This window comes from Tasmannia lanceolata, unplaced genomic scaffold (assembly GCF_043159265.1).
Source record: "Tasmannia lanceolata isolate RefF3 unplaced genomic scaffold, GAP_Taslan_0.1 ptg000012l, whole genome shotgun sequence".
Classification (NCBI taxonomy): domain Eukaryota; kingdom Viridiplantae; phylum Streptophyta; class Magnoliopsida; order Canellales; family Winteraceae; genus Tasmannia; species Tasmannia lanceolata.
In genome coordinates this window covers 42,075,000-42,093,943 of record NW_027518689.1, presented here as the reverse complement: position 1 = coordinate 42,093,943, position 18,944 = coordinate 42,075,000, and positions in this window count along the sequence as shown.

Genomic DNA, 18,944 nt, shown 5'->3' with positions numbered 1-18,944 from the left:
GGCGCGTTCGCTAGACGACAAAAGCGCTAGAAGACAAAAGACCTGTCCGGCTGTCCGGACAGGATATGGCGCGTTCGCTAGACGACAAAAGCGCTAGAAGACAAAAGACCTGTCCGGCTGTCCGGACAGGATATGGCGCGTTCGCTAGACGACAAAAGCGCTAGAAGATAAAAGACCTGTCCGGCTGTCCGGACAGGATATGGCACGTTCGCTAAAGAAGACAAAAGACCTGTCCGGCTGTCCGGACAGGATATGGCGTGTTCGCTAGACGACAAAAGCGCTAGAAGACAAAAGACCTGTCCGGCTGTCCGGACAGGATATGGCGCATTCGCTAGAAGACAAAAGACCTGTCCGGCTGTCCGGACAGGATATGGCGCGTCCGCTAGACGACAAAAGCGCTAGACGACAAAAAGCGCTACAAGCAAAGACCTGCCCGGCTGGCCGTTCACAGCCTTAGCCGAACAGGACCGCATAACCTCCTGAACCAAGGACGTCCAGGAAGCCTGGCCGCCCAGACCTCTGGTCAAACATTTAGCCGTACTGGATAGCCGAAAGCCTTCTGCCCGGCCTTGCTCCTTTAGGCCAAACTTCCAGGCCAGGCCAGGGCGCCCGGAGGCCCCTGTCCGGCCACGATTTCTCCTAGCTGAATCTGGGCCCAGCCTAAGCTGCCCAGAGGCCTTAAGGCCGGCCCGACGCTGTCTTTACCTTCTCTTTGCTTCTTCTAGCCACTCTCATGGCTTGAAGAACCAGGGGGCAACTGATGGGGTCCGGACTCAGCACTGAGGGAATCCGGACTCACCACTGAGGGAATCCGGACTCAGCACTGAGGGGTCCGAACTCAGCTCTGAGGGGTCCGAACTCAGCATCCAATTGGCTGCTGGCACGTGGCCCTCACAAGGACCGTTGGAAGGCCAACACCTGTCCCCACTAGGTGTGGCACCTGGACCAATCAGGGACTTCCACCTGCCCTTCTTAGGTATGAGACCTGGTCCATACAGAGCCCACCACCTGTCTTGGACAGGTGGCTCAGACTTACCACCTGTCCTAGACAGGTGGCTCAGAATCACTATAAATAGCCTTCACTTGTACTAAGGTGAGGGTCCTGAAAATCTGAGAATCAAAACTCTAAGCTTTTGCTCTGACATTGCTCTGCACTCCTGCTCATACTGACTTGAGTGTCGAAGCGCCCGTCCGGAGTATCACTCCGGGTTGGTCCTCTGACCCTTTTCCTTCTTGTCTGTACCCTTGTGCAGCGCAGGACTCAACCGGCCCTTCAATCGTGACTTGTTAGCTCGGACCATCCAGCCCTACCATAACCTGTTACCGATTTTAGGCCTAACACTACATATGTTTCGTTTTGTTGCGGGTTTTATCTTTACCCAACATTCTTCTTTTTGTTGGGTTCTGTTGGGGGTTAAATATGGGTGCAATTTGGGTCGAGCTTTTGCTAAAAAATGAATTTGGGTCCAGCATCAGTGCCAATCATGGTACCTGTGGAACCAGATCCGGGACGGGCGTGAGGGGACGGGCCCCCGCGCGAGTCTCAGGATCATCCACGTGAAGGAGAGCCCCACCAAGGAACTCTCGAAAAAGTGCCCCTCACAGCATGAGCGGCGATGTAAAGTGAGATACCTCTCGATTCGGGGACTAGCCCAGATTCGAGGCGTACCTTAAACAAAGAAGAGTCGCCATCCAAGGAAGTGGGCCCTGGATCCCATGCTGTGCTCTGTTGCAACGGATAACCAGAGATATAAAATAGGGTTCGTGCCTGATGACGAATGGGGAAGGGATTAGGCGCCCCCAATTCGCCCAAGTGCTAGCACCTGGTCTCTTATGCCATTTATTATTAATTTTGAAGAGTTTTGGGCGAAAATCATGCGAAATGGGAACGAATATCTCCGAGATAACGTCTAGCTAATCATGCATGTCTCGGAGATGAATAAGAAGCACACACAAACGAAATGAAAGATATGTCGCCTAAGAATAGCTAGGTTATGAGTGCCATGCCTAATTGGTGTCTAAGTTCTGGTGGACAAGCACATGCATGTTACAGCTAAAGGTATAAGATCTGTACATAAAAATAAGAAAACACAGCAAAACACACAACACAACACGACTCGACACACGACCCGACACGACAAACCCTAGACTCTAATGCAATACTTGACTCGGACCAGGATGGCCATCCATCCTAGCTGCACTACGTATCCCGGCCTCGGGAAGAATCAGAGCCAACGTAGTTCGGTGCCCTATTCTAAACTACGATGCCTAAAACTCTAGGACCGCTATCCTAGACTCGATCCACTAGACTCGACTGATATTTAAAGCTTTTTGTGCGATTGCTTAAATTCAAGTGGATTGTAATTTTTAGGACTCTATATGTCCTAACTAATGCAAGTTGATTAGCCTTAAGCTAATGCAGGTGGGCCCTATATCCTATGTGTATCTAGGCTGTGCATTCTAAGGAAAACCATGGGTTGACTATATGCTTCCTAGTCTAGCCATCGGTTCGACTAAATGTCTAACCGATCGACTTGAGGCCTCCTAACTCTAGGGACACTCACACGACAGGACACACCACATCAATACAAATCAGGACCGACTCCTAACTCTAAAACACCCTAAATATCTAGGACAGACTCCTAACTCTAGGGGAAGATCTTTTTTTGAAAAGGTTTTGAAGTTTTTTTGTATTTTTTTGGAATATTTGAAATGTTTATTTTTAAAGGTTTGGCTGGACCTGGGATGTGGATCCCAAGCTGCACTACGTACCCTGTTGAAAGGGATCAAGCCAACGTAGTTCGGACCAGAATTCCTAACTACTCTGCACATGACTCAAGATTTTTTGAAATTTTGATTTTTAAAATGTTTTTGGATTTTGAATTGTTTTTTGGAATGTTTTTGTTGTTTTCAAGTATTTTTGAAATGTTTTTATTGTTTTTGACACCAGAGAATAAAATCCTATCATCATAAGGGTAGGGAGACTTCTGGAATCCCGCAAAGGTTGGACATCATCCTATACTTTGCGGGGGAACGAACAGGAAAATAACTCGGCAAGGGTTGGACAGCATCCTATACCTTGCAGGAGCGGGTAAAGATCACAACTTGATGGGAGGATGGACAGAATCCTAACCCCTATGATGACAGGAAAAATTCCTGGACTGACTGAAGGACTGACTCCTGTGCTGAAGACTGTTATAATTACTATTTATAATTACTATACAAGATTACTATTCAAAAATACTATTCATAATTACTATTTATAGGTACTATTCAAAACTACTATTCATAATTACTATTTATAAGTACTATTCAAAACTACTATTCATAGTAGGACCCGCTGATGTGGGACCCGCTGTTGTGGGACCCGCTGATGAGTGACCTGCTGTGGGACCCGCCGATGTGGGACCCATTGATGTGGGACCCGCTGTGGGACCCGCTGTTGTGGGACCCGCTGTGGGACCCGCTGTTGTGGGACCCTCTGTGGGACCTACTGATGTGGGACCCGCTGTGGGACCCGCTGGGACCCGTTGTGGGACCCACTGATGTGGGACCCGCTGTGGGACCCGCTGATGTGGGGTGGAGGAGATGTGGATGCCGGTGGAGCTCCAGTGGTTGGTTGGGAGGATGCCGGAGAAGATGGTGGTGATCGGTGGATGGCCGGTCGGAGATGGGTTTGGCCTCGCCGGATTCCGGCTGGATTGCCGGAGGAGAAGACTCTCTCTCTCTCTCTCTCTCTCTCCCTCTCTCTCTCTACAGATCTCTCCTCTCTCTCTCTCTCTCTCCCCTCTGCAGATCTCTCTCTCTCTCCCCCTCCCCTCTGCAGATCTCTCTCTCTCTCTCCCCTCTGGTTTTTCTTCTACTGTCCTTTTCTTTTCTTTTTTTTCTGGTTTTTCTTCGCGAGAGAGAAGAAAACCATCATGATGAGAGTGGTTGTCCCCCTCATGTCCCCCCCATTTTCTTAATTTTTCAAAAAAAATAAAATAAAAAAATCATTACATGCATAGGATACCAAAAGAAAACAAAAAACATAATCATTACGCCCGTTTTAAAAATCAAAAGAAAATGATGATGTCCTTATTCTCTATTTGAATACAAGCGGATCCCACATTAGCGGGCCCCACACAAACGGGTCCCACACAAGTGGGCCCCACATTCTCTTTTGCTCGGATTAATTCCATTCGAATACGCGGGTTTAGGGCCCTGTCAAAATGGGGTGTCTACAGATGCCCCTCTTTGGCAGAGTGTGCTTGTCGCGCGAATGTCAAAGCTGAACAGACAACACATTTTGACTGGCCCAAAATTTATTTTACAAAGATTGAACTCGTGGAGGGAACAGATGTCTCAGGGGTCTCACTCGAATTGGAGGGAAGGGATGCCTCAGGGGTTTTGAATGAAAAGGATTTTGATTATTGGCTTGATGCTCTCAAAGATGCTCTCAGAGAGACTTTCGTTTTAAAATTTCACATTCAACATGACTTAATATTAATTTGGTGAAATGCTGGACACATAACTCAGCATTCAAAACATATTGGTGAGATAGCCTCCCACCAGAGAAATAACTCGAGTAACACATCGGTCACACTCGAGTAACACATCGGTCACACAGGTATTCCTGACTCCACACTTGGGTGACGGCACACTGTGGAACGACGGACCATGACTTGACAACAAAATAACTAGAGAGAGTTGTTGTCCAGCTTTTCACCAAATTAGACAAGGAAGAACAACAGTTGAATGAAAATTTTGATCAGGGGTCCATGGTAATAAGCCATGAAGAGCCTTGCAGAAAATGAGGGTCCACGGTGGTGAACCGTGAAGAGCCAAGCAAACGGGAATCGAGGGTCCATGGTAGTAAGCCACGAAGAGCCTCGCGGAACGAAATTTATTTATATTTTTTTTATTTTTAGGAAACTAGAAATCGAGGGTCCACGGCAACAAACCGCGAAGAGCCAAGCCATAATCCGGGGTCCGTGGTAATAAGCCACGAAGAACCTTGCAAGAAAGATATTGAGTGATTAATGGATTAGAAAAACTGAGAATCAAGGGTTCATAGCCATAAGCTATGAAGAGCCAAGAAGTAATCGAGGGTCCACGGTGACCAGCCGTGAAGAGCCACGCAATGAATCTAGGGTCCATGGCAAGAAACCATGAAGAGCCCAGCAGAAAGGAATTTAGGGTCCACGGCAATACTCCGTGAAGAGCCAAACATTGAATTTGGGGTCCATGATAATAAGCCATGAAGAGCCCAACATGCAGAAACAAATGATATGTAAAAGATATGAATGGAATGACTATGAATAGTGGGTCCATGATATTTCTGGAAGGACATATCACGAAGAGCCAATCGGGGAGCATGGGTCCATAGTATACCTGAATGGTAGACCATGAAGAGCCAAGAAGTAATCGAGGGTCCACGGCAACAAACCGTGAAGAGCCACGCAATGAATCTAAGGTCCATGGCAAGAAACCATGAAGAGCCCAGCAGAAAGGAATCAAGGGTCCACGGCAATACTCCGTGAAGAGCCAAACATTGAATTTGGGGTCCATGACAATAAGCCATGAAGAGCCCAACATGCAGAAACAAATGACATGTAAAAGATATGAATGGAATGACTATGAATAGTGGGTCCATGATATTTCTGGAAGGACATATCACGAAGAGCCAATCGGGGAGCATGGGTCCGTAGTATACCTGAATGGTAGACCATGAAGAGCCAAGAAGTAATCGAGGGTCCACGGCAACAAACCGTGAAGAGCCACGCAATGAATCTAAGGTCCATGGCAAGAAACCATGAAGAGCCCAGCAGAAAGGAATCAAGGGTCCACGGCAATACTCCGTGAAGAGCCAAACATTGAATTTGGGGTCCATGACAATAAGCCATGAAGAGCCCAACATGTAGAAACAAATGACATGTAAAAGATATGAATGGAATGACTATGAATAGTGGGTCCATGATATTTCTGGAAGGACATATCACGAAGAGCCAATCGGGGAGCATGGGTCCGTAGTATACCTGAATGGTAGACCATGAAGAGCCAAGAAGTAATCGAGGGTCCACGGCAACAAACCGTGAAGAGCCACGCAATGAATCTAAGGTCCATGGCAATAAGCCACGAAGAGCCTAGAATGAAATTTGGGGTCCATGACAATAAGCCACGAAGAGCCCAACAAGAATAACAAGTAATGGAGATGAATGAAATGAGCATGGAGAGCGGGTCCATGATATATCCTAAAGGACAGATCACGAAGAGCCATTCAGGGAGCAAGGGTCCATGATGTGCCTGCCTGACAAACCACGAAGAGCCTTGGAAGGACAGTGATATTGCTGAGAATTGATTGATTTCGAATGATGATTTTTTTTTTAGACTGATTGCCTCTTGCCGAGGAAATTGGGAGTATGAGTTCCTTGCAGAGAATTGGACTCAGATAACTTGCAGGGATTTGGATATTGACCATTTTTTCTGATTTTGCCGGGGATTGAAGGCTGCGCGAGCAAATTCTAGACTCCGCTTGGGAAACTGATTTTCTTAGAGAATTGACTCTTCTGAAGAGAGGACTCAACTGAGGAGTTTAGAGGTTAGGCTTGAGATGTGCTTGTACCCCTCTTATCCTTACTTGCTTGAGACATTGTTACTGATTGCCTTTGTGCGCTTGACATCTTTTATGACGCAAGTCATAAAAGATGCCCCTAGTATATTGTGTTTCCATGACAGGAGTTTTAAGAAGGCAAGACAATGATGGTTGAAGAAAAGATGTTTCGTTTCATGAAGGCTTGAGGATGCAAAGTTTTTTTTTTTTTTTTTTTTTTTTTGTATGGAGAGAATAGGACAATAACCATGATGGCTGAGTCTGAAAATCTCTTCTTTCGCATGGCTCACTTTTGGAGGCTTAAGGTCTCGGGTAGGTTTGAACAAGATGTCTCCCGCCCCTTCTGATACCTAAACCAGGATTTACTCTGAATTTTCTTCGCATTTTGGAGGACACACTCCCATTCTTCCAGCACCTGACAGTTTGGACTTTGCAAGGAAAGGGAACACAAATATGAAGGAGGAACAGATTTCCAAGGACTCAATCAAAGAAGACTCTTATTGCTCGAAGGACTAGCCTCACTTTCGACTCATTCTTGGATCTGATGTGTCATTTTTTAAGGGTTTGGCTTAGCCACTCTTAGAGTATTTCGAAGACCGTGTCAAGAGGCACTACTCTCCTCTTTCGGTGTTTCCGTCATGGTTATTATCCCTTTCGGATTGCTCGGTTTCAATGCCCCCAGTTTAGAGGAATGTTAAAGTAAGCTTGCTGGCACTACTTGGACTCTGAGATTTTGCCCTGGTTGAAGACTGTTTCTCCATCTTGATGATTCGCTTTTTCGTTGGAAGTCATTGCCATTGACCAGATTGCCTTTTCAGGTTTTCAATCTGACGGACCGCTTGCCCTAACTTTTGCCTGGTTCGCCCTTTCGGGTTTTCAATCCAGCGGGCTTGATACCCTAATTTTTGCCTAAGCCGACTTTTCAGTTGTCAACTTAGCGGGTGAATGACCCTAAATTTTGCCTAGACCGCCCTCTCGGGTTTTCAGCCTAGCGGGTCTTCAGACTCCATCGTTTTTTTTTTTTTGACTTTGAACCTCTGCTTGTTCACCAGAAGGACTTTCTAGGTGTGTTTGGGTACAAAAGGGTTGGATATTTTCTTTGGATTTCAAAGTTTCAACCGAACCTGGATTGGTCAGGTTGCCTACGTACCCCAAAAATGGAGGATCAGGTTCGCGTAGTTTCCTGGGGTTTGGAACAGAAAGATTTGGCTTTAAGCTCAAAGGTTGAAAGGGAATAATTTGATTTTCATTCCAAAGGTTGAAAGGGAATAATTTGACTTTTATTCCCAAGGTTGAAAGGGAATAATTTGACTTTTATTCCAAAGGTTGACCGAACCTGAATTGATCAGGTTGCCTACGTACCCTGTAGAAAGGGATCAGGTCAGACGTAGTTCGAAACGAACTACCCCTGGTTTGTGGGTGCTTGAAAATAATGTTTGATTTTGTTGAGGCTCGAAGGTGTTTGCAAAATGTTTTTTTTTTTTTAAAAACTTGGGATTTTGGCATTTAAGGCTCAGGCGTCCAAGGATGGCCTTCTGGTGTTTTGGCATACAAGCTTCTTGAATGGCTAAGGTTCAATGGCTTTGAACTTTTTTCTCTTTCCTCTTTTTTTTTTTTGAGGAGTCTGGCGGCATTTCCTGGCAAGACTTCATCTGCACTGTGCGAGCTAGACTGATTGAATTCCCACTTTGTCTTTGGGATCTTGCACTGATGCTCAGTATTCTAAGACTCAGGGTCTTCTCTATATGCTGAAGATGCTTTAAAACCGACTCAAATTCTCGGGATTCTGATATTTCTAAGGAGTTGACGTGGGGCATGCTCCCTTCTCCTTTCGTCTCTGGATTCTATCTTTCTTTTTTTGTTCATTTGAAATGCGGGAATGCCCTTACCCTTTGATTACTTTGACTTAGAATTCCATCGTAATGTATAGCCCAAGTATTCTTTTTGGGGTTCATGTTCTATGCTCATGACTTTGTTGTCCGAAAGTCTTCTCTCAATTTTTCATTAACTTCACTTGATATCTGGTATTCTTCGTTTGAAATTTTTGCTTTTTCGACCCGATGTCTGAAGCTGAGGGTGACTTACGTTGAACAATGCCAAGGCACGCTTCTGGTTTATCCTCATAGGACCAAGCAACACTTCTTTGAACCCTCTAAATAGGTTTATCGATTCTTTGCGCTCTTCGGGAGATTTTGCCAATCCTTATTTCCCGAGTTTCGGATTTGGATACCACTATCCACGGTATCGATTTCATCTTCGAGTGGCTTTGCTCGACGCTCTTCCCCTCGTTTGATCAGCTTTCAAATCTCGAGGAGAATTTCATCGGCATCCTCGTCTGAGGGGGGTGTCTTAATTTGTTTATTAACACTAGATCCAAGAGTGAACATATACAAGAATACTGACGACACTGGAATCAAATGTTCGTTGCATTGAATGTTTGAAGTACATACATTGATTTTTGACGCGCCACGATAGGCTCTCCATCAAATTCAACAAAAGATGGGACATTGGCTCACAATGAGAGAGACCACAAAACACGACATACTTAGAATTGATATTGACATGGTTAGACTTACCAACTTTGACAGGAGGGTCGGTATACACACTTCAAAGCAAATTTCAAAGATGGGACACTTCATCGGAGGCAACGGATTGGCGCTGAAAGTTCAAGGGCAACGTGCCTTCATTAATGATGATAATGATTTGAGAGAGCAATCCTGGAGTTAGAATCTCAGAAGGGAGGGCCTCTCAAGTTTCTGTTGACCCAGCTCAAATTGTTCTTTAGCACCTGACAATGGCAAGGCTTTCTCTGGTATGATATTTTCAAGGAGTTCAAGCTCTGACATTTTTCTTTTTCCTTCCCAATTATTTTCCAGCCCAGAAGTGGTACAGGTAAAGGTGGTAAGATATGTGAAGGGTTGAACGGGTGAAATGGTTCCCATGGTGGGTGAAAGAAGTGCAACATGGTTAGGTGCAGGGTTCTCGGAAGCATTTGAGTTCAAGAAGAATGAGGGGATCCCTGTCTATCAGGTAGCGGGCTAGACCAAGCGAGTTCAGAGATGGAAGCTCTTTTTGGGGTTGATGGTAGACGAGTGACTAAGACTCCTGTCATGGACACCATAAACACTAGGCTCAATGAGAATTAATCGCATGACAATGTAATGTGCAAGTTGAAGCAAAAGGTAGCACAAACACATCCTTCCCCTTGGATAAAAATCCTACAGCATAACAACTGTACATGAAGATGTAGTACGGCAAGTACATGGTTCGTCAACAAGCCTAAAAGGATGATGACCACACTTAAGGTATTTGGAAAAAATTCGGCAGCATAACGGCTATACCAGGAGATGTGGTAAGGTAAGCACATGGTTGTCAACGAACCCAAAAGGATAATGATTACGCTCAAGGGTTCTGAAAAAAAATCGGCAGCATGACGGCTATACTAGGATGGTCTCAGCAACTAAACATGAAGAGTATGCCGTCATGGTCAAGATAAAGCAGTGCTCTCAGCAAGAACACACTCCGGTAATGATAATGGCAAGATAGACTCACAATCGACATGTGGAACACGGTCTGATCAGGATCAATCAAATGATCAAGCTCACGGAAGACAGATCATGACTAAAAGAGCCAAGAATCTGATGATAATCCACAGAATGGATAGATGGGGAAAAATTGATTAGATTAGAAGGAAACCTAACTAAGAAGCAAGCCCTAATCTAATAATAAATATATACATATATATATATATATACATCCTAACCAGGGGCACCAACCCTAGTCTAACTAGCGGAGTCAAGGAAGTCTCGACTCAAGACAGACTGATGAGTTGTGGTACCCTGATCCCGCGAGAGGGGTGGGGCGCGAGCCGCCTCGCACTCTCTCTTGGTCTCTCGTTTCCACGCGATTGGCGTGTGCATTTTAATGTTGATTTGAATTAATCTTTCCTGTGAACTTGGGATCACTAAGGCAATCCGAATTCCACACGAAAGAGACTGACAGAGTCGCCACCTAGATGTGGGATCTAGGACCCGTAATTAACCAGAAATCTAGACTCGCTACCTGGTTACGAGAATGGAAGGTATGGGGAGTTATCCGCCACATGCACCATTCCTGCCCGATAATCGGTCTTCGATTCCAAAAGCTAACTCTTTTAAATTTATTTTAAATGGCTCATTCAACTCTATGTTAATGTGCGAACTAAGTGACATGCATCCTATGATCTAATTTCAATGAGAATCCTAAATGTGTATCTTGATTTATTAATTTGTCTGGATTCAATCTAAGTGAAAGTTCTCCTAGAATTCTAATTTCATGGAAAGTCCTAAGTGATTTGATTAAGTATTTACGAGAAAATTAATATACAAAACACCACAATTTGTTTGTGGTGCCGACTCGCGGGTGGTATGCCATCAGACATCCAAGCTGCCTACGTACCCAAGCCTTACTGGGATCAGAGTCGACGTAGTTCGGTGCACCTAAGCTAAGCTACTTATGCCTAACTCAACTAGGACACCGACCTAGACGGGATTGACTGTTTCAACAGTTTTAGGAGAAGTTATTTAATTCAAGTTGAGGATTTTATTATCTTAGGATTTCATCTAAGATGCTATATGATTCTCATCTAAATGCAAATGGTCCCTTAGACTAATGCAGGTTTGCCTACATCCTAGTTTACTAGGCTTGTCCTAGGGAAAGATTGGGTGACTAGTGTAACTAGACCTATGGCACGGTTGCTATACATAGCAAACGTCCGTGATGAGGCTGGACTCCTAACTCTAGGACTCCCTAAAACCTAAGACTCCCTAAAACTTAGGACACGACACGACACCGGTGTTCCTAAATTGGGCTCTAAGGGTCCTTACGACGGAAACCATAATCCAATGGTTCCGAGAGACACGAGATGAATCGAGATGATGAATAGTGTGAGGGAATGGGAAAGATAGAGAAAGGTGCGACTGAACTTGGGAGTGCCAAATTGCCTACGTACCCCGTGATGGGGATCAAGCCACACGTAGTTCCACTGGGGAGGTTGCTTGGATTTTGGAAGACAGAATTGGTATTTGGATCTGGAATCGGGTTTGTATTTGAGCATTGGACTTGAGATTCAGAAACATTGATCTAGCAATGGGATTTTGGAATTGGGAATTTGCATCAAAGAATTGAGCATATAGGAATCATCAAGGGTTTGAATTTTCGGAATTCAAAGTGGGCGGGCTTATGAGATTTGGCCAAATGGATTCAGACATGCGACTCGGATTGTGTTGGGATATGACTTGGTTGGATTGGGTTAATGGTTAGGGTCAAGTGAGTCAGGTCTAAGTTAGGAGCAAACCCGAGACTAGCCATGGTCTAACTAGGAGGAAGCAGGGTACAAACCAGGGTGCGGACCAGGGTGCACCAGGGTGCGAACCAGCAGGGAACCAGGGTGCGAACCAGCAGGGAACCAGGGTGCGAACCAGCAGGGGAACCAGGGTGCAACCAGCAGGGAACCAGGGTGCGAATCAGTAGGGAACCAGGGTGCAACTAGCATCGAACCTGGATGCAACCAGCAGCGAACCTGGGTGCAACCAGGGTCTAACCAGAGGCTAACCAGGGGGAAAACAGACCCTACATGCTTCCTAACATGGTTTTTCTTTTAAAGTAAAAGATATGCATGAAAACAGACCCTACATAGAATTGAAATAAATGCCTACCTCTTTGGAAACCCACTTTGTGTTTGATTTTTCTTTGATGTTAATTCCTTGAAGATGATTCCTTGCTTGATAATGACTGCTTTTGATATATATCACCCAACGTATAAAATCACCCGATCCGGCAAGGATGGCCGAACCCTTGAAGAGATGAGGGAGAGGGAAGAATTTTCTAAGAGAGGGGTTCTTTTTTCTTCTCTTCTTCCTTCTCCTCCTTTGGATGGTGGGATGAGAGGGTATTTATAGGAGAATGGGATAGGAGGTTAGGTGAGGTTAGGTGAGGTTAGGTGAGGTTAGGTAAGGTTAGGTGAGGTTAGGTGGTTAGGTGAGGTTAGGTGAGGTTAGGTGAGGTTTGGATGGTTAGGATGAGAGGAGAGGTTAGGTGAGGTTAGGTGAGGTTTGGATGGTTAGGATGAGAGGAGAGGTTAGGTGATTTTGGATGGTTAGACCTAGGTCGAGATCTGCCATTGATCTAACGATTTACGGAAATCGGGTCTCGGAATGGAATCAGGGTTCGGGCTATGAAGTGACCCTATCTTATTTTGTCCCGATTGATGATCCGTAAAGTCAGATCAAGATATTAATGACCTAAAACATATATTAGGTTATTGTTGGTTAAAGTAAAGCAAAATGTGGGTGTCTACAGATGCCCCTCTTTGGTAGAGACGACGTAGTCATCGAATACCAAAGTTAAAATGACAGAACCATTTTGCGTAACTTTAATCGACAAAGGAACCCCCTAAACACAATGCAACCTAATATAATGCAAGACCTTAGATGAAATCCTAGAATTGGAATGCAATAAAACAAACCCGCTGCGGTACCGCTGGCAACGAAAGAAATGGGATACCATTTTCAAATGGATTTTCGGAGGGAAAGGAATATCGCTTTTGAACAGCTTCAGAGGAAATGAGACGTCATTTTCAAATGGTCTCAGAGAGAATAATGGATGACTTTTGAAAGATTCTTAATGAAAACGCAGCATCATTTTTGAATGGGCTTGGGCAAGATGAAATACCGTATTTATACGGATTCGAAGGAAATGAGACATCATAGTTGTATGATGTTCAAAGGGTATAAGAGACCATAGTTGTATGGACTTGAAGAGAATGAAATACCGTATTTGTACGGATTCCAAGGAAATGAGACATCATAGATGTATGATGTTCAAAGAGGATAAGAGACCATAGTTGTATGGTCTCGAAGAAAAGAGGCACCGTTCTCAAACGGGCTCGAAGAATTTAGAGATTTTTCATAGGATTGGATTTATTATTATTTTTTTGAATCGGGGATTGGATTTGATGAATTTTTTTTAATTTATTTTTTTAAAATTTTATTTTTGGGAAATGAAACATCATAGTTGTATGATGTTCAAAGGGGATAAGAGACCATAGTTGTATGGACTCGAAGAGAATGAAATACCATATTTGTACGGATTCCAAGGAAATGAGACATCATAGTTGTATGATGTTCAAAGGGGATAAGAGACCATAGTTGTATGAACTCGGAGAGAATGAAATACCGTATTTATACGGATTCCAAGGGAATGGGACATCATAGTTGTATGATGTTCAAAAGGGGATAAGAGACCATAGTTGTATGGACTCGAAGAGAATGAAATACCATATTTGTACGGATTCCAAGGGAATGAGACATCATAGTTGTATGATGTTCAGAGAGTATAAGAGACCATAGTTGTATGGACTCGAAGAGAATGAAATACCGTATTTGTACGGATTCCAAGGAAATGAGACATCATAGATGTATGATGTTCAAAGAGGATAAGAGACCATAGTTGTATGGACTCGAAGAAAAGAGGCACCGTTCACAAACGGGCTCAAGGAGAAGACGAGACCATTCACAAATGGATTCGAGAAATGAGGCACCGTTCACAAACGGGCTCAAGGAGAAGACAAGACCATTCACAAATGGACTCGAGAAATGAGGCACCGTTCACAAACGGGCTCAAAGAGGACACGAGACCATTCACAAATGGACTCAGAAAATGAGGCACCGTTCACAAACGGGCTCAAGGAGAAGATGAGACCATTCACAAACGGACTCAGAGAATGAGACACCGTTCACAAACGGGTTCAAGGAGAAGACGAGACCATTCACAAATGGACTCGAGAAATGAGGCCCCGTTCACAAACGGGCTCGAAGAATTTAGAGATTTTTTATGAACTTGAATTTGACGTAGGATTGGATTTTTTATTTTTTATTTAATTAAGGATTTGGATTTGATAATTTTTTTTATTTTTGGAAAATGAGGTACCGTCCGCAAATGGGCTCAAGGAGAAGATGAGACCATTCACAAATGGCCTCGAGAAAAGACGCACCGTTCACAAACGGGCTCAAAGAGGACATGAGACCATTCACAAATGGACTCAGAGAATGAGAAACCTGTTCACAAACGGGTTCAAGGAGAAGACGAGACCATTCACAAATGGACTCGAGAAATGATGCACCTTTCACAAAAGGGCTCAAAGAGGACATGAGATTTTTCATGAACTTGAATTTGACGTAAGATTGGATTTGTTTGAATCTTGGATTTTTTTTTTTTTTTTTTTTTTTGAACTCAATGAAATCGGGGACATTATAGATCGCGCCCAGTAAAGACAGTGGAAACCAAGACTTTGACGAATGATGAGACGTCCAACCTTATGAACGAAGAACCATTAGTAACAAGGATGGATTAGGAACACTTTTATGAAACTTCAACAAGATTTTTCTCAATGAGACTGTTGGTCTTGTCTTCTGGGGATTTTGATAACTGAAACCTTGAACAAGACATTTGAGATTGGTAATTTAGAACAACGACTCTCTTGGATATTAACATGGAAAAGCGGGATCTGCTTCTTGACAGGTGTTTAGATAAACATTTCTTGACCAGGATAACTAACCGGAAGGGAATTATGAATTTGAATGGTTCATCTTTCTGAGAAATTGGCTCAACCACCATTGCATCTGAGGTTCTTCCAAGCTTAAGGTGCCTTCCTGGGGTATGATCTTTTTACGGAAGCTGGGCTTTCTGATGTTTCTACTTCTGAATTTTTCTGAGCTGATCTTCTTTGAAATGAAGTTGTTTGACTAAATTTTCGAGCTCTTTCAGGTATAATTGCAGGGAGCTGCCTAGGCCTGGCCTCCTTCACCAAGACAGTTACATCATTTGGACATAGGAACGACAATTGACTCTTTCTAAAGAGAAAACTTAGATGAAAGGCACTACTCAAAGGATTGAGCAGCCCTGAAGGAGTGAACTTAGAATAATAAAGATTGACTGACTATACTGACAAACATAGTGATGCTTCTGACTTAGTTAATGTTTTGTTTGGTAAGTCTATCCTTTCAAGGAATAGTTTTTCAATTGGTAAACACCGGACTTCTTCCTCGAAATAGTAATGCCTCAAGAATTTAATTACGACCCCTAAGATTGCTTAGCTTCAATGCCCCCAGTTTTGAGGATATCACTTGAATTTGCTTGAACTTCAGTTGATCTTCAGTCTTGATACCGGCTGTTGCCTTCTTATACTGATTCTCTTACCGTGACCAAGTCACCTCTTCAGGGTTTTTAACTTGGCGGACCGCGCTAGCCTTAACTTTTGCCTGAACCACCTTTCTAGGTTTTCGATCCAGCAGGCTATCCCCTTAGCTTTTGCCTAAGCCGCCCTTTCGGGTTTTCAACTTAGCAGGGGAATGATCTTAAATTTTGCCTAGACCGCCCTTTCAGGTTTTCAGTCTAGCAGATCTTCAAACTCCGTTATTTTTCTTATTCATCATCATTTCATTTTTTTATTGTATCTCAGGACCTAGCTCATTAGTTCTGAACACCAGAAGGACTTTTATAGGTAGGATAGGGCTTTTCAAAGAATGGCTTAAGGCTCAACAAAGATTTCGACCGAACCTGTGAACAGGTCGCCTACATATCCCAAGGTAGGAATCAGGTCGTGTGTAGTTCAGGGCGAATGCCCCTAGTTTGAAGATAAATTGTTTGATTTTTTTTTTCCTTTTTTCTTTTCTTTCTGGAACAATTAACTTCTCTTCTTTTGGAACTTGTCCCTCCCTTTTTTTTTTTTGAAAGGATTGAATTTCTTTTCCTTTTTGAATCGACCGAACTCGGTTCAACCGAGTTGCCTACGTACCCCAGTATAGGGATCAGGTCTCGCGTAGTTCGGGGGAATGCCCCAAGTTTGATGGGTTTTCAAGAAAATTTGATTTAGGCTCGAAGGGTTTGCAAATCGGTATTCTTTTGACATTGGGTTTTGATTTTGGGATTTAATCGGCCAAAGGAGGCCTTTCGATGTTCAGATTGGGAATCGATCTAGGTTACTAGAGTCCCTCTGGTACTGATTATTTTTTTTTCTCTTTTGTTTTTTTTTTTTCGCGGAGTTTGACGGCATTTCCAGGTAAGAGATAATGGATCTTCTTCTTTCAAGATTCTAATACGTGCTTTTGACTTTCATAGAGCGAAACTTGTTCTTTGACATCCTCCATCTATGGATTCGTACTCTCGATATCTGATGATCACTTTTCATTGTTTGCTCTTGAACTTTTCATCTTGAATTTGTTGGCTTTATGAATTTGAGAACCAAGGTCATTGATTGGAAATATGAAAGTTGTTTCCACTCTATGCCCCTTGTATAGCATATATCTTCTCACTTTCTTCATTTTCTTTGAGCTTTCCATCTATGTCTTGCCCCTGGTATCGGTTGTAGCTTTTCTAGACAATCTTCTTATTCTTGAAATAATTTTATCAATTCTTCACACTCTTTAGAGGGTAATGTATTTTCAATCGGCATTCACTGAATCAAAGTTTCAGTGCCAGTGTTTATCATTTCAATTTCATCTTTGAAAGGTTGGGATTGGCGCTCCTCCTCTCGTTCAAGTAATTGCTGTGACTCAAGTGGAGTTTCGTCAATTTTGTCCTCATTTGAGGAGGGAGTCTTATTTTAAGATCAGAAGCACACTTAAGAACAGACACAAGTGAACTTTTTGGAACTGACTGAAATTTTATTTAAAGAAAAGCTATTACATCAGACGACCTATCCTGAACATGCTCAGGATTCACAACTCTAAATAAGAAAGGGAAACAGAAGATAACTTGCCTGGACTAGGCATTGACCTTTAACTGTAAGACCGGACTCAACAATTATACTGACCATGATGACTGACTCAACATAAAATAGTAAGTGACTAAAACTTTAACTGCTGCAACTGTTTGGCGTTGAAGGCTCGGCGAAGGCTGGTTCGTTCTGAACATCATCATGGCTGATACTTTCAATTTTGGACAATGATGACTGATTCGCATAGGGGAATGCCCCTAGCTCAAGGATTCTGAGAGTGAACTCTGAAGGACTTAGCAAAATAATCTTGAAAAGGTAGCCCCTAGAGGAGGAAGAGACCAGGGGTACAAGCAAGATTGGATTATCTGGACCAGGCATGATCAGATCATGAGAATGCATAATAGAAAGATTGTGAGATTCTGCATCTGCCAGTTAGGGGATGGCATGAAGATACGATCGAATCGTATGACAGAAGAACGAAAGACGCACGATCAAAAGATTAGATGAGATAGCATAAGATTGCTTTCAACGGATAGATCATGAATGACTAATCCTATGAGATTTTTGGAAATGATGGGATTTATATCCTAACCCAAAGGGAAATTTTTTTTTTTTTTTTTTCACATTTTATCAGTGTTACCTGAAGGCATCAACCCTAATCCTAATCTATCGGAGTGGAGAGAGAATCTCGACTCATGCCTTTGTTCGTGTATCTAAGGACCGATCGTAGCCATTGGAAGATGGACTACGGCCTAATCTAGACACAAATAGGTAGAATATCCTAAACTAGGCTCACACACGTGATGCACATGTGTTCGTATATTACATGCATGTGTGGGTTAATCTAGGGGTAAGGCCAAGAGTTCCCTTAGCGCGAATCCATGTTCGATATACTGTACCAGTGTCCGGCGTATCAGTACGTGAACAAGGGATCCGTTTACGTACCATAAAGGTACTAGGCTAAGGGTGGAATGCTTCTCTAGCACAGAGGCACCAGGTGATGAAATCCCAGTCAACCATGCTAGATAACACTCCGGGTTCCTAAAATAGGATGTGTGTGCACGTGAGATGCATGGTTTAGATGCAAGTGATGTAAGTGTGTGCAATATGTTTGCGCAATCTATGATGCCTTCAGGTTTTGTTAAATTAAGTTTGAGTAAAATGTGATGAGAAAATAAAACAAGACAAACTAATCTAACAAGTATAGAGTTTTTATGAGCCATTTAAAATTAAATTCAAATGAATTATCTTTTGAAGTTTTAATGAAGTTAGGTGATCCCCAGCAGAGTCGCCAGACTGTGGTACCCTGATCCCGCGAGAGGGGTGGGGCGCGAGCCGCCTCGCACTCTCTCTTGGTCTCTCGTTTCCACGCGATTGGCGTGTGCATTTTAATGTTGATTTGAATTAATCTTTCCTGTGAACTTGGGATCACTAAGGCAATCCGAATTCCACACGAAAGAGACTGACAGAGTCGCCACCTAGATGTGGGATCTAGGACCCGTAATTAACCAGAAATCTAGACTCGCTACCTGGTTACGAGAATGGAAGGTATGGGGAGTTATCCGCCACATGCACCATTCCTGCCCGATAATCGGT